General features: G+C 42.2%; 1 long non-coding RNA gene across 1 annotated transcript; it reads left to right on the forward strand.

Moving 5' to 3' along the window:
* The first annotated feature begins 5,603 nt into the window (after positions 1 to 5,603).
* Positions 5,604 to 14,091, forward strand: LOC111264967 (uncharacterized). Its single transcript, XR_002683175.2, has 3 exons — positions 5,604 to 6,130; positions 11,516 to 11,771; positions 11,996 to 14,091. It is a non-coding gene; the product is annotated as an uncharacterized LOC111264967 (long non-coding RNA).
* The last annotated feature ends 601 nt before the right edge of the window (positions 14,092 to 14,692 follow it).

Genomic DNA, 14,692 nt, shown 5'->3' on the forward strand with positions numbered 1-14,692 from the left:
AGCGTCTACAAGTTGCCAGCAGGATACTAGATATAGTTTAGTTAGCATTAGGATTATTTTACGGGGTAAAAAAGGAAACAAAAGAATTAGGGCTAGCTGTTATACTGCTGCCAACGTCCCTAAGGCTCCCTTTTACGTCGTCGTCTAAGTCCGGCGTTTTCTTACCTAACTCAGATCGTCTCTGATCTGATATCTATAAGAAAAGGGGACCTCTGTATCTACTTGGACTTCCAGGTGCCCTCGTTTTCCGTCACCTGGCTGCATCGACCCGCGCGGGAGAAGAGCATGCGGCTGCTCCAACTACTTCTGCTAGCCAAACAACAGTAGCCCATTTACCCATGTACGCGAGAGTAGGAGTGTTGTGGCAGGACGGGACAATAGCCGAGAGTTAATGGCGTGGAAGTGATTGCTACCTTCGCTGCCACGTTCAACTACCCACCGGAGGACAAACCTGCCCTGCACCCCCTTCCCCCGCCGCCGACCTTTTTTCAGCCATCAGCTCTGTCTCAAATGGCCCAACAATAAGGTTTCTAGTCCTTATGAGGCCACTCGAGCGACGCAAGACGAACTCAAAGCGGGTTAGTAGCATCTTCTATACTATTTCGCCGTCTGCTCGCAGCACAGGTTAGTCCAGCTCGCCTAGACTCATACAGCGTTCGTTACCCACACTTAATAGACTTACGATGTCTAACACGTGCAAATGATTGGTTTGCCCGCTTTTGTTCTGTAAGTAAACAGAAAGTACTAACGAAAAGGATGCACGACCTCTCCAATGAGAAAAAAACATAGAGGAAAGAGTGAGATCCGACAATAGGGCAGTTTCGCTTTGGGACCGATCGTGTGCTGATCGTGCCAATTTAGTGAAAAACGATTTTTTTTTTTTATTAAATATCGACTTTGGTAAGCTGGCCCTAATTTCAGAAGACGGGTACGATACTTGATCTTTAATATTTTCCTAACGCTTCGAACTGAGTTGTACCCGTACTTATTCGTGTTTCAGTAGGTTGGCCTATTAAAGGAAGCTGTATCTTCTTGTCACAGTTGCTATTTGTTTTGTATTTTAGTTACTGAGAATAAAAAAATATCTCTTGTATTTGCCGCAGCCGACGGAAGTCAGATATTATTCCAAACCATGTCAAAGACTAAGACAACTTGAAGCGATAGTCTGTATTTCATCTGAAGGAGCGGTACGTAAATCAGGCCATTATTAACATCAATGCCAAGTTTCCCTCGAGAAAATTTGCTGCGCTTCTGATTGATCAATTCATACGTCCCTATGTTGTATATTTATAAATCCACGCACTGACCTGAGCGGATGCTAAATACGTCAGTTCGGTTATCTATTTGTCCCAGGACCCAGCTAAAGTCATCCAGCTCCGATCGACTGCGCTCCTTGATAGAATACCTCTCTTCTCCATTAGCCCGCGGTACCACTAGCCTGTCGCTTCCGGTTCCCTAAGTTATCTTAGTACATACATCAGCCCATAGTTGAAGCACGGGCCAGCAAGGCTAATAGCAGCTCCGGCGAAAAAGCCATACTTAATCGATAATTGTCGATTATCATCCGAAAAATCGGCGAAGGTGGCCGGCTTCGAGTGACTGTAGGCAATTATTGAATTAATTTCGTTTTCCCTACACTCTTACCAGTCTGCCGCTCCCCAAGATCATTGTTACAGATTCCTGTCTACTGGGAATCCTTTCCCGTCCATAGTGCAGGTTCGGCCTAACTTTTTCACTGCTCGCCTCCCAGCCTCGTTGCCTTCACCTTCAATAGCTCACGGTGGGTGATTCGGCTCTAGCCAGCTAAATTTTGTCCGGCCAGTTGCTCAATGTCTGAACAACAGACGAGGGGCCTGGCTGATCGACGGACCACGCCGCCTTTACCCACGTTCATAGTCGTCGCGTACGATAGCCGCAGCCGAAGCGTCAGGCGCCATGCGCATTGCTGACATTTCTCTACGAGAGATCGTCGTAGAGGCATATGACGACTAATTGAAAACGGTGAGCCGCTCAGCTAGCGAATTTGACGAATGACCAAGGGCTACCAGCGGTAATCACACTGCGACCATCGTTACCAAGTACGGATAATACATTAGATTGAAGAATAGAGAGAAAAGGGGCCATCAAAAAGGAGACGACCCTAGCCAGGGTAAATTCGGCCCGAACACGGCGGATCGCCGGTTGTTTCGGTTTTACCCCTAGCATGACTATCAAACCCACGAAAAAGCAGTAGTCTGGGCTGACGGAAATCGAATGAGAGCTGATTGATTTAAGGTAATTATTTGCAAATAGAATCTCAAACTCTGCTATAGTGACTATAATCAAGCATTCTCAGTGCCGATGTATCCCGGCCGACTATTATTATTCATCATCATCATCGCCGACATCAGCGAAAAGCATCAGCGGACCGTCTCGCATTGCGAATGAACAAAAATTAACTAAAGGTCATAATCAAAGTCGATTGGTCCATATGCATAGATATTTCTGGCATCGTCGTACCTACTTAGAAAAACACGTGTGTACCGTAATAAGTCCCTTGCGCCCCTCTACCGCGCCACGGTCATATTAGCTCCATCTAGTCCTATTATCAGGCCGCTACTCAGCCTGCCGTAACTACCTCCGTCCGCCGTTGGAATACGGAACCAGTTGCGTTGGAGTTAGTAGGTGGCAATCGAAATCGTTGCTGTTCCATCTAATTTGTTGATTGTCTATCCCCCGCGTACCTTCTCTGCGAGTAAGCTATTTTAGCTTGGCATTAGTCACGGAAATAAGTGACACTCAGTATACAGCTATTCTCCCATTATCTCACGCATCTAGTTCTTTGCTTCCAATTCGAGACGTTTCGGACTGAGCGACCAAGCTTTGGGGTGCTGTGTGGTAAGCCCCAACAGCCCCTGCCTACTAAATGCTATTATATGATTATGATCGACGACAATGGTTTCGTTATGGTGCGACTGAGTGTTTGTTTGGATATCCATCGGTAGCGCTGTCGGTTGAAGGGCCGATCCTGCACGATTTTAGGCCTCTGTGCCGCTCCTTCTACTTTCTATACTGTTTAAGCTTTAGTAGGTGAAATACGGCCAGATTTTCTATTTCCCCTAGGTCGTTGCTGGTGCATTTGTGCCATTGTTGCTTTATGGACTGCTCCGTCTCAGTCCTGGTACGTATCCTTTGCCTGTCTGAGGGTCAAGAGGCCGCTTACGCATTGCACTTGTTCTTTATGCATGTCCGTATGTTGAAGTCGTTTGCATTCGCTCTGTATTCTCTCACTATTTGCAAAATAGATGGAACAACTAAAAGAAAGATTTTCATGCAGCCGAGCTTAGATCAAGTTTGGCTAAAAGCGAGAAAATCAACGGTTTTTTTTTATACGCGAATTAAACAAGAACATTTTCGTTCAGGTATAACTACTAATACAATTAAGTGCATTTTTAAACTGAATTGCGTGGATCCCGTCTGCGGGATATCTGCTCCCAGAGGTCTTTTTCCAGCTCTCAGAAAGACTTCAACGTTTCAACGTTTGCTGTCCTTTTGACTGACTTTTGTGAAGTTTCCCAAGACATTTCCTGGGGTTAAGGGGATTCAGGAAGAATACGTCGTTAAAAGTCAATAAAAAAGTGACCCAAGTTCTTCTGCATGAGAGCTCTCCATACATATTGAACAGTGGCTATATAGATATGGCAAGCAGGTCAGATAAGTTGGATTGTATAAAATGTCTCAGAACGATCTGCCCGACACCTCAGAAGCGCGTAAGCATATCGTAGTCTCGTCAATCGTGCTTCAAAGATACTGGTATTGTTTTTCCAAAATTTAAAATGGATCACCCGGTGAATCTTTTTACTGCTGACGCGCTCATAAGTAATAATCAGAATGCCTTTAGTACGAAAGCTAAAAATGTATTATTTTTATTTTCTGTGAATTAAAAGGTCTCCCAATTTCAGTAGTTCAATGCACACATGCCCGATTTATAGTGGTTTTGACCCCAAATTGAATTTTATTTTAATTATAGTTACAAATAGCATTAAATAACTTATCTCGTAGTACAATACTCTGCTACATTTCTGTGCGAGTAAATGTGTAGCTAGACCGTATCAAAATCTCGTTTTACATCATTTGTGTGTTGATGTGACAAATGTGCAGCTGTACCAGGGAAAAAAACATTGTCCCCGTGAAGGTGTAATAGACACTGCGTTTTTGGCAGAATCGCATTATGCTGTAACACAAAATACCAAGGCTGTCTATTAGCGGAATAAAACAACAAACTCATCTTAGAAATTCTTAGTAAATTCGCAGAGTGTTCCTCTGTAATATCCGTTTGTCCTTCAATTCTTTATTTGAATGTAACTTTGTCACTCCAAAGAACCTCTCTTAAAAACACAATTCATTTTGTTTATATTTTTCTAGGTATTATTTATTTGCGAAATCGTTTTCTTTGGTCTAGATCATCTTTACCGATAGCGTGCATTTTTTTTATAGTGCAAATTTATCATTAACAACGTCCTAGAATGTACTAAACACTTGATTTGAAACCATGGTTGATACGAGGCTCACGGTTTGATTGTCCTACCAATGTAAGATCCATCTATTGCATTTGATTCGTTGCAGATCGTGTAGGCGGATCCGCCTGAAACTCCTCAAGATTTGTACTGTGGGGTTTTGAGGTTAGCATACATTTTTTAAAAATTTAATCCTGGCCTACTCAGTATTTCCAGTAATTGACATCCCAAGAAGAATGGACAACTTGTTTTACAGTGTGCACATTCTTAGATCACCCTGAATATGTAGAAGGCTCAGTGCATCAAAGTGGTTTTAAAAATGATTTTCCTTAAGTTATTGAAGCATATAGTATTACATTTGAAAGTACACGAAATCTACTGGAGCACATGCTGCTTTGCCATGTTACAACAGGTTGAAACAATTTATCAACAAAAACAAAAAAACTCAAACCTGTAGCTCCCAGTCTCTCAGTTTTTCTCTTATTAGCAATGCGGAGGGCACAACTTCCGATGAAATCACTGCTGCTAGATTCATTAGAATTATAGTAGAATGAAAACCTACAATGAGTTAGGACAAAAATTAAGGTTCTATTGTGCCTGTAGGGTCTTTAATGCGGAACTGTATGTTGCTACGGGATCAGTAAAGGGCCGCACTGAAAATGACAAAACACCGCGCATATGCATTGGTTACAAAAGGCTACCAAGTCCAACGGCCTATTTTGCTGTTGTCTCAAATTGCTTTTAGATAAGATGAATACGTAACTAGCAATACAATATTTGTATTCTGTTAGCAGGTCTTAAATGAGGCTTCTTCAAGCATTTGTACACAAATGGAGTAGGCCATTGTCACACAGTCGCTGTACACGTGAGTATGACGAGGAAAAGTCAAACACTGATCAATTCATAACGACACACGTGTCTATACATATGTACGATACATCATTTGAAGATAGACATATAGAATAAGGCCAGCATCGAAGCAACGCATTGAGACGCTGTCGTGCAAATGTTTATCCAACTCAAAAACAGCTGTTCCAAAAAGATCAAGTGTGCTTTGTTCAAATATCGAGCGTCTGCTCTACGAAATCTTCTGCTCCTCGTAATAACGCTTTCGATTAACGGCAAAGTTTTCAATGATTCGAAAAAAATGGAGAGGATTATGTTATTGAAGTTCTATCTCGATTGTCAACTTTGCGATACAATAAGCATTTTCAACGAGTGCATTCTGCACGCCACGAAAACACGACGACACATTCTTTCGTGTTAACACGAGCTTCTGTTGACAAAATCGTCAACATAAATATACGTATCCAGGAACCTGTCTGGCACTAGCTAACTCTGTCTATGTATGCAGCCAACTTAGGTTCGATTCATTGTCCTGATGATCGAAACGTTGCACGTCAATTACCCTGACACATCGCGCTTTGCGTATGGCTCCGTTCATCAGCGATCTGTGTAGAACTGTCGGCGGTAATCGAGCTACTGCCTATCGTTTGCTCTATAGTGTAAACGAAAAGCTGATTCATGCAAGCAAAAGCTATGTAGAGCAAGATTACTTGCTAAGAGCTAGTGTTATTAAAAATACAAGAGCTGGAGGGTAGTGTTGTGTTTTTTCAGCGGAAACTTGGTATAAGGTAATACATAAAAATAAATTATGCGAAATAATTGTCTGTCCGTCACCTCCATAGAAATTATGACTCATCGCTATAATATATCACGTTTATGTGAACTGTGCCTTTTTTTTTTACTGTATTTACTGCCAAAGGATACCTACGTACTGGAGAAAAAAAAATAGCAAGTGCTTAAAATATGCCGCTTTAACTGAAATTTTATCACTATACCGCCTCGTTGTGGTCACCCTAGAGTGAAATCCTACTTGGCTATATACGACCACCATTTTATGAAACTAAACAAATAAATGCCTAGAAAGCTTCGGGTAAGACCCTGCCGCTTTTCATTGATCTAATAATACAGCCAGCAGTGATCATATAACTTACTTGACTGGAAGTTACGGATAGCGCTGGCTCTAGCAGCGAGAATAATTGCGCTCTATATAGCCATAAACATTTCCTCCCTTATCGATTAAGTTAAGTCAGTGTAGATATGTACATTGTAACGGCTTTAGCAATGATTAGGTCGGCGTTAGAACTCAATTATCAGAAATCTGCACTCAGGACGTTGATTAAATATGTGCAACATTCAAGTCGATCATTCCAAATGATACTAGACCAATGCATGTTCTCTTTCAGTTTGGTAAGTAAGAGTAATTTCGCAAAATCTAAATTTATCAGACGCGCTATTCCTTGTAGTTACTCTATTATCTTGCTGATTAAATCTAGTCACCTTGTTACAGTTCCTATTACCCTGATGCAAGAATAATTTGTTTCGCATTGACTATCTTCTGTATAATTAATTCGTCCGTTATTGTTCTTCCACTGCACGATTACACGTAACTTAGCTACCTATTCTACTTTTTGTTTTGCCCTATTGAGGCAACTCACTGTAGCTGTCCTGACATCTCTTTTGACCCGGGTGCATCACAGCCAATGAGCTGATAAATTTTTTCTGTTTACCGCTTTCACACTTAGTCGGTCGGCACTCTACTCCTTTCTGCTGTGTTCAACCAGAAAATTACACGCACGTACGTACGTACGTAACGCAGAAAAAGGTTTACATTTGTGTCCTTCGTAGGTGTTCATATTATCAGCTGGTGCATGTTTCTTGTCGTAGACACAGTTACGTAGCGGATCTTCGCGCACCGCGCAGTATCACATCGTGTCATTTAAAAGGTTCTTTTTTTGAAGGCGGTGCTTGAATCTATCCTCTCGTATTGATGTTGACTGCGTATTCAAGCCTTTCTTTCACCTCATTACAAACATTTTTTGTTGATTCCAGGAGCCTGATAAACTTTATCTATACGTATGTTACTCATTAAATCACTGAGAAGATCATCGATAAAATTATATGATTGGATTTGTATAAATATTTCAATATCGTCGAGTATTTGTTTACTTGGCCTTCAGAGAATACGAATTTAAACTACGCTGTGACTACTCGCAAAGCCTACTACAGTCCCAAACCTGTGTAGGTATACATGGAAAAGTTTCGAGGAAAAAGATAAAACAAATCGTCGAAAAAAAAGTATTAGCACCTTTTAAACCACGATTAAAGCAAATGTCTTCATATTTTAAAATAATCATATCACTAAACCAAATATACGCCACTTCAAGCAATGGCCTTCCGCCATCTTCCTTATAACACCCGATTACTATACAAGTCCTGTTTGTTTCTGGACGAAAAATCGTAACGACTGATATTTGTATTAGGCAATTGAAGTTAAATTAACACAGCAGAGGTAAAAAGATCCGGCTCATAGAGTGAATGCGTTATATATGTTTATCCAAGTTTTTTCATTTTTTGTCAAGCAACTGTATATATATATATATATATATATATATATATATATATATATGTGATCCAGTACTGTCATATTGGAAAGAGGAGCCTTTTCTATCTACTAGCCTGCTATGATATTTCGAATGGGTCGTTGCACTTTTATTAGTTGTTGCTAGCAAAGGTTTCAAAAAATTGTTTTGCCAGGCAGGGGCATCTTTCACGACCTCATTCCAGTCCCACAAGGCGCTTAGCAAGGCCTTGTTCAGGTTCAGTGTGGGCTTTACCACAGATTGTAAAATAGATGTTTTATACATTATTCTCGTATGTGAACTACTACTACTACTACTGTCCATCTCACGGGATCAACCGCTTTCGAAATGGCTTAATTTATTACGTTTATGTAGGATTTCGCAGAGGGAAGCACAATCGAATTTGGTGACATCTAAACATCGAGCTTCTTTGTGGCTAGTCTTTTCAAAAAGGTGTATACTGTTTGATAGTGGATGCGTAGTTTTTTGGAAATAGCTTTCTTAATAGTTCTATAAATTTTTCTAGCTGAAATTTTCAGAACGGAAGGGATAAAATTATGTTCGAACCGTTCCTTGTGATAATGCATCTTGACTACAAACAGCACACATGTTGATTTATGAGTCTAGGTATAAATCTGTGCCTTTATTATAATAAAATTGCAAATTGTAATTAATTTTCGCTTCTTCTTAAGTCTGAGTAAAGGTATAAATCTCAGATTTCCTGAGGGAACCATATTCTCTGAAATACGCGACTTTAAAGCTATATGGCTTGAAGAAAGGTCAATATTTTCTCCATAGGCCAATATTCCAGCAGAAGCAACACAATCGGCCTTCTTTTATGATTCGCTTAAAATCCATAGGTGGCTGGAAATAATTCGGTGGACATAGACGCTGCATCAGAGTTGTTCATAAAGGTTGTATTTTTAGGTGTGATGCTATTGACCTTGTCGGAGATACACTATTAGATAGTCAAGCAATGCAAAATTTTTTCATTGGTTGGTGTTTGCTTTGCGTCTTCGTGCAAAAACCTAACCACCTAATAGGACAGACAAAGATTCCTTTGCATAGTGTCGACTGCGCATTCGATATTTACAAGGTTATTTGTCCAAGGTCATAAAGCGTTCTTGAGGCGACGATGTTTAGAACAGACGTTAGCAACCGTCTAGGACTATAGGAGCACTGCTTTCTTGATTTTGCTGAACTCTTGATGACGCACAGACAGGCAAGTCCAGCAGGCAGCAGCGTCCGGGGCTAGTGGGGCACACAGGGCTCGTCGAGACGGGGAAGCTTAAAACTCTTCATTGAAATGCATAGAAGCCAAGTTTTTTCTCAATGGATGCCACAGGCTGCGCTTGTCTTGACTTCTGCACTCTGACCAACGACCGACCGGTGGAAACTTGGACAACGAAGGAAGCCAACGTTCCCCTCAACGATACTGAGCTTCGGGTAGGTGTGATGGCACCTGCTCATCAAGTCGCGGACTGGGCCACGCGCGAGGGTCGGCGCGCTGAGGCGCAAGGGTATTATTCAAGGTAAATGAGCCAAGCCGACCATTCAAGCAGTGAAGCTCTGCTGCTGCTGCTGCTGCTGCTGCTAGCGGCTCCTGCGAATACACGAGTCGCTAGAACGCCAGTGTGAAGAATGGGTGTGGACTGGGGAAAATTTTGGGGCACTTCCCTGTCACCGACCCAGGTCTAAATTAAAGCCTGAAAATTCAATGCTGGAAGTAGTTTACTATCACGCGCCGATTTCGGCTAAAGTAAGACACGATCAATAAAAGCCATTCTGAGGTATTACCTTGCACGCAAGTAATGCTTATATGTTGGTACGATATTCTTATCCTAATGTCGTTTTAGCGCGTCCATAAGGGGAAAGGCGAGAAACATAGATTCCACATGCAGATATTCTCTAAGTGGTTACTGAATGCCGTAGTATTTAAAGCTCTCCTTTTTTCAGCAAGCTTGTGCGTAATTAGGTTTCTTGTTTCTTGACAATTTTTCTTTTCGTGTCATTCCTCTTGAAAAAGGGCAGCCATTTTTGCAGGAAATCGATTCTTTATTCTAAATACATTTTTGTGCTAGCTCTGTGAATGTTGTATTTTAGGACGTATCACGTTTTTCAAGATTAAATGATTCTTACAGTTACGAATGGTAGATGTTACGAAAGCCTGTTTATTTGTACAACAGAATATGGGAAGAAGTTAAGTAGTCACAAAGTCTTTCGTTGGTATTGCTCTGTTGCCAAACTAAAGCAATGAACAAGGATTTAAACTTCTAACAGATCTATGTTATGTCCAACTTATATCTTCAATATAAGCTAAGAGAGAGGTAAACGTGATAGATCGTTTTTCAATAGCTACATTGCATTTGTGAATTTTCTAAAGCAGATATTTTTATGAAAAATTAACTATATCCTTGAAAAAACCTTTTTCAGAAACCAACTTGAGTAATCATTACCCTACGTATATATATCTTCCAGAACACCATATTTAATAAATCGACGCAAGATATCTCAATCAAACCGTTCAAAGAGCACGTCACAATAAAGTAATCAATAAATCAGAGAATAGAAAATTGAATAAAAATATACATAACTTATTAAGGGAAAAAGGCACCCTAAAGCATGTGAATATTCCAGCGGCAAAAAAATTTACACGACGACGTGATATCAACGGATTACGATACTATTAGAACGACACTAGTTAAAAGTTAAAACTTAACCGTGTATAAACAAAGCGAGAACATTTCCCATAATTTTTTTCCCCCAAAACTGAATATTGGGTTGAATTAGAAGCCCTGCCTTTCAAGACCTATGACTGACTGGTCTAAAGTCTGACAAGGAAAAATAGAAAAGTCCTCCGAGTATTTAAATCAGCGGAAATTGACCATAACGTAGAAAGTACTTTTAGTTCCCAGTGCCTTGCAAAGGATTAAGTTTGGAGTTGTGAGGACTAACTTTTCAAGCGAGTTAGGGATGTGGGAGATTTCGCTTATCGGACGGGTGACTCGGTCAACGGGGTGGCTAAGTGGATCACAGATTTAAGAAGGGATTGCATGCACACTGAACGGGTCGTTGCCGCAGAAGGGTCATCCATATAGCAGCTAGTGAAGCACGAAAATGGCAGATATATGCAGAAGCGAAGAATGGCGCCACCCATGGTAAAAAGTGATCTAAAAGAAACACAATAGACATCTGAAGATAATTTTTGTCTGTAAAACTTCTTTGATACGCCTGCAGATATAGAGAACTCCAAACGTACGAGAGGTGTTTTCATTTTTCATTTATCAATTTCGTTTATTGGACGTGAGCAATTTCAGCACTGTCATCCTCACTAAATCGTTCTGCCGATGACGCGATTGAGGTCAATTCCTGTATATTACTGTCGTCACTAGGTGCACTTAGTAAGCAAGAATTTATTTAGTAGCCACCAATGACTTTTCCAAATTTGTTTTTGTTGTGGGGTACTACATCTAAAACAAATAAGGAACTTCGCTATGATATTTGCTGTGATCACATTTTAGCTCAAGATATCGGTATAGCCTGGGTGGTGACTAACAGATGCAGCTGATGTGCACTCATGTTTTTATCACACAGGTCATCGTTGGAAATTGCTCTTCTGCAATACGCGTGCTTTAGTTGCTCTGCGCTTCTCTGTCAGGCAAAACCTAAAGGGACGAATTTCTCTTTCAAAAAAAAGGGAACTAGGACAAGACTTACTGGAAGGATATGAGATGTCGTAGGGTCTTGGGCGCCTTTCTGATGGAAATTTCGCAAGCAATTTGCCTCGCAGCTTCAACCGGACTCCCGACGGAACGGTGGCAATACGAGTTGTGACGGCATCAAAAGAACGGTAAGTGTGTATCTATGTGTGTAAGTGTGTGTGTGTGTGTGTACGTGCGCGGTCGGCCGGTCGGTTAACGGTTGCAAGGGAAAATGGGAAGTACGCTCTTTTTCAACGTTCTCCGACGCGCCAGTCCTTTACCACCTCGTCTTTTTCTATCCGGTGCGTCGCGTTTTCTCGTCGCAGCCTTCGCTCAATGCCTGCCGTCAACTCAACTGCCAAACTCCTTTCAGATCGTCTCGAGGCAAGCGGATGGCCACTCTGTACGATGCTGGGAAGGCGGAAGCGGCGGTGTCAGACGACTGAGTCTTTTTACCGGCAAGCTGTACTGGTTGGCGAGTATCTGAATCGTTGCCGTCTCCACCGCCTTTTCTTCTGTTCCCGGTGGCTCAGGGGCGTAGGGTTTCCGAGATTCCTGTCGCAGTTTACCACGACTACGAGGATCAAGAGACCTCTCTCCATCCTTTCTTAGCTCACTGGCTCCATGGCGTGCCTTCTCGCCTCATTCTCCCCTTTCCCGACCGCCTCTATACCCTCATACAGCCAGCCCGCTCTTTATCCGGAAAAGGCCGCTTCACTTGTTTTGCTTCTTGCCCCCTTCCCCCATATCTACTTCTGCTGCTTACCGTGTTCACTTGGCCGGCGGCTAAGCCTGTAGCGAGCTGGTTTCGCTAGCTGGCCTATGTCGTTTCTTGCTATCCAGCTGGCAACCAACCAACGCAACTTGTTCCCCCAAATATTGTTGACTGCCATTCCCTTATTCGTCCCGCGACAGTTTGCACGTCCCTTTATCCCCACGATCTTACCCACCCTCGAAAGGAGCAGTTTGCTAGCTTACCCCTACGCCATACCGCGTCGCTGCTCCTTCTGCTGGCGTCCTGGCCGCTGCCATCGCCGCCCGTTTCAACGACCAAGTTACCCGTACCCCCTGCCGGCCAATCCCGTCGTGCCTAAACCTCCGTCTTTCCCTCATCTTGTCTAGGCTTTCGTCCTTCCTTCTACTTCGTCTTCAAAGGCGGCCAGCGAGTGAGGCAGCAGAGGCTGCCGTTGACAAAGCGTCCTGCCGTCTACACGTCCGCGGAGAACAGAATTGCAGCTGCCGAGTGAGACAAAATATAAAGATGGAGGCAACGAGAAATAGCGGCTGGGAAACGGGTGAACGGAGAACCATTTTGTCATACTGTGAAAGGCCATACACCACTGTACGAATCGCTATCATTGCCACCACCATCGTCCCTTCCCCTATCTAATAACTGCATGACCATTTTCTACATCTGTAGCGTACCCCGGAGTATTGCTACGACTGAACCGGCCCCACACACCCAGCCGTCTTGTCCTCCGTATCCCTTTACCGAACCGCTTACATTTGCGCCGATTCTCCGCGATCTTTGCGCTCTACGCGACATCCCGTTCCATCTACGCTTTTCCTTCGCTCCGAACCAGAAGCGAAGAGGACGACCACCGGAAGCTACGAAGCCAGCCAAGGGACAGAGGGGGTTATTTTTTACTCGGGCAAAAAATAGCACGTCGCTACAACTACGTCTTACTGGCAGTAGTCGCCGTGGTTACGGCGGCTGTGACGAGAGCGCATCGTTCATCTCAGTCTCTGCGTTTCACTTGTGAAGCCAACAAAACTCCGCCCATGTCTGAGCGGACAACGCAAAAAGTGATTTGAAAAACTAGTACAACCAGAACGAATGACAGCATGGCATCAAAGAAGAATGATTACACTTTGCAAGAGGACACTAAGAATCACAGTTATTGCTGGTGTGGCTTGAATAGGAACATAAAATTAAGATTCCTATGGATGATATGGTAGGGTCTCAGAAGCAACGGCAATGTGTTAGAGAGAAATGCACCTTTATTCAGGCCGGATTTTCCAATAGGACGCTGTTAACAGAATAATGGGATCAAGCAACAAAGGACACCATTTTTAGGATTCTTTCGTCCATGCAATGGCTACTAATATCCCTACTGTGAGCTTAACTAACTCCCTTGATGAATGTACTATAATAGAAAGACCGAGGATTATATGCATTGTTACTGTTGGCTAACGATGAAAAACAAAAACTTAGAAAAACAAATGTTATCACAATGAAATTCTGTAATTTTGGGTCGAGATTAGGTATATACATGTATACCTACAACGAAGGCATCCCCACTAGACACCCTTTTATAAATAAAGTTTACTTCAATCGCAGGAAACGTCCAGAGACGTGCAGGCTTTGCACGTCACTGCAGCACGGGACAAACACTCAACAGAGTATCATGTGAAATGCTTTTCGTATATTTAAAGAAATAAAGTCATTTTCGTGTCGTCTAACGGAAACCATTCTACCACTGCTACTTAAACTATTTAGAATAGTGATACATTTAGAACAGCCGTTGAGCATTTTAATCCATCGCGCAGCACTTGTAAGAAGTGCTTAGAATTGTGTGTTAGAATAATGTCTAATTTGAACTACAGATATTCGTAGTTTTTCGAGGTAGTCTGAGACGCTACATTATGTGATTTCGAGGGAGCCTCCAAAGATTGTTGAATCGATTACTCTAATATAAAATCAAATCTTTTCGATAAAGTATTCGTATTAAACTACGTTATAGTAACTAGCATTATGACAGCACAATAAAACAGCAATAATTATAACAATGTAACTGTTAATTAATAAATTGCTTCAACTGTGATAGATACGCGGAAGTGGACAGCTCCAAGGATAAACCTTCAAGCTGGATCAATTTTTAACTCGCTTTAGGACGTCTACTAATATAACAGGCTTGCGTCGCTTGGCGTCCATAACTTCTACAGTCCGTTTATCATTTTATATACTGCGACAGGGTTGTCTCTGCCTATATGTGACGCGCAGTTGTCTTGCCTTTCGAAGTAGCAACGGCATCCATCTGCCGTCTTTACGGCTTTATGTACCGCTACG

Source organism: Varroa jacobsoni, unplaced genomic scaffold (genome assembly GCF_002532875.2).
Source record: "Varroa jacobsoni isolate VJ856 unplaced genomic scaffold, vjacob_1.0 scaffold_919, whole genome shotgun sequence".
Taxonomy (NCBI): domain Eukaryota; kingdom Metazoa; phylum Arthropoda; class Arachnida; order Mesostigmata; family Varroidae; genus Varroa; species Varroa jacobsoni.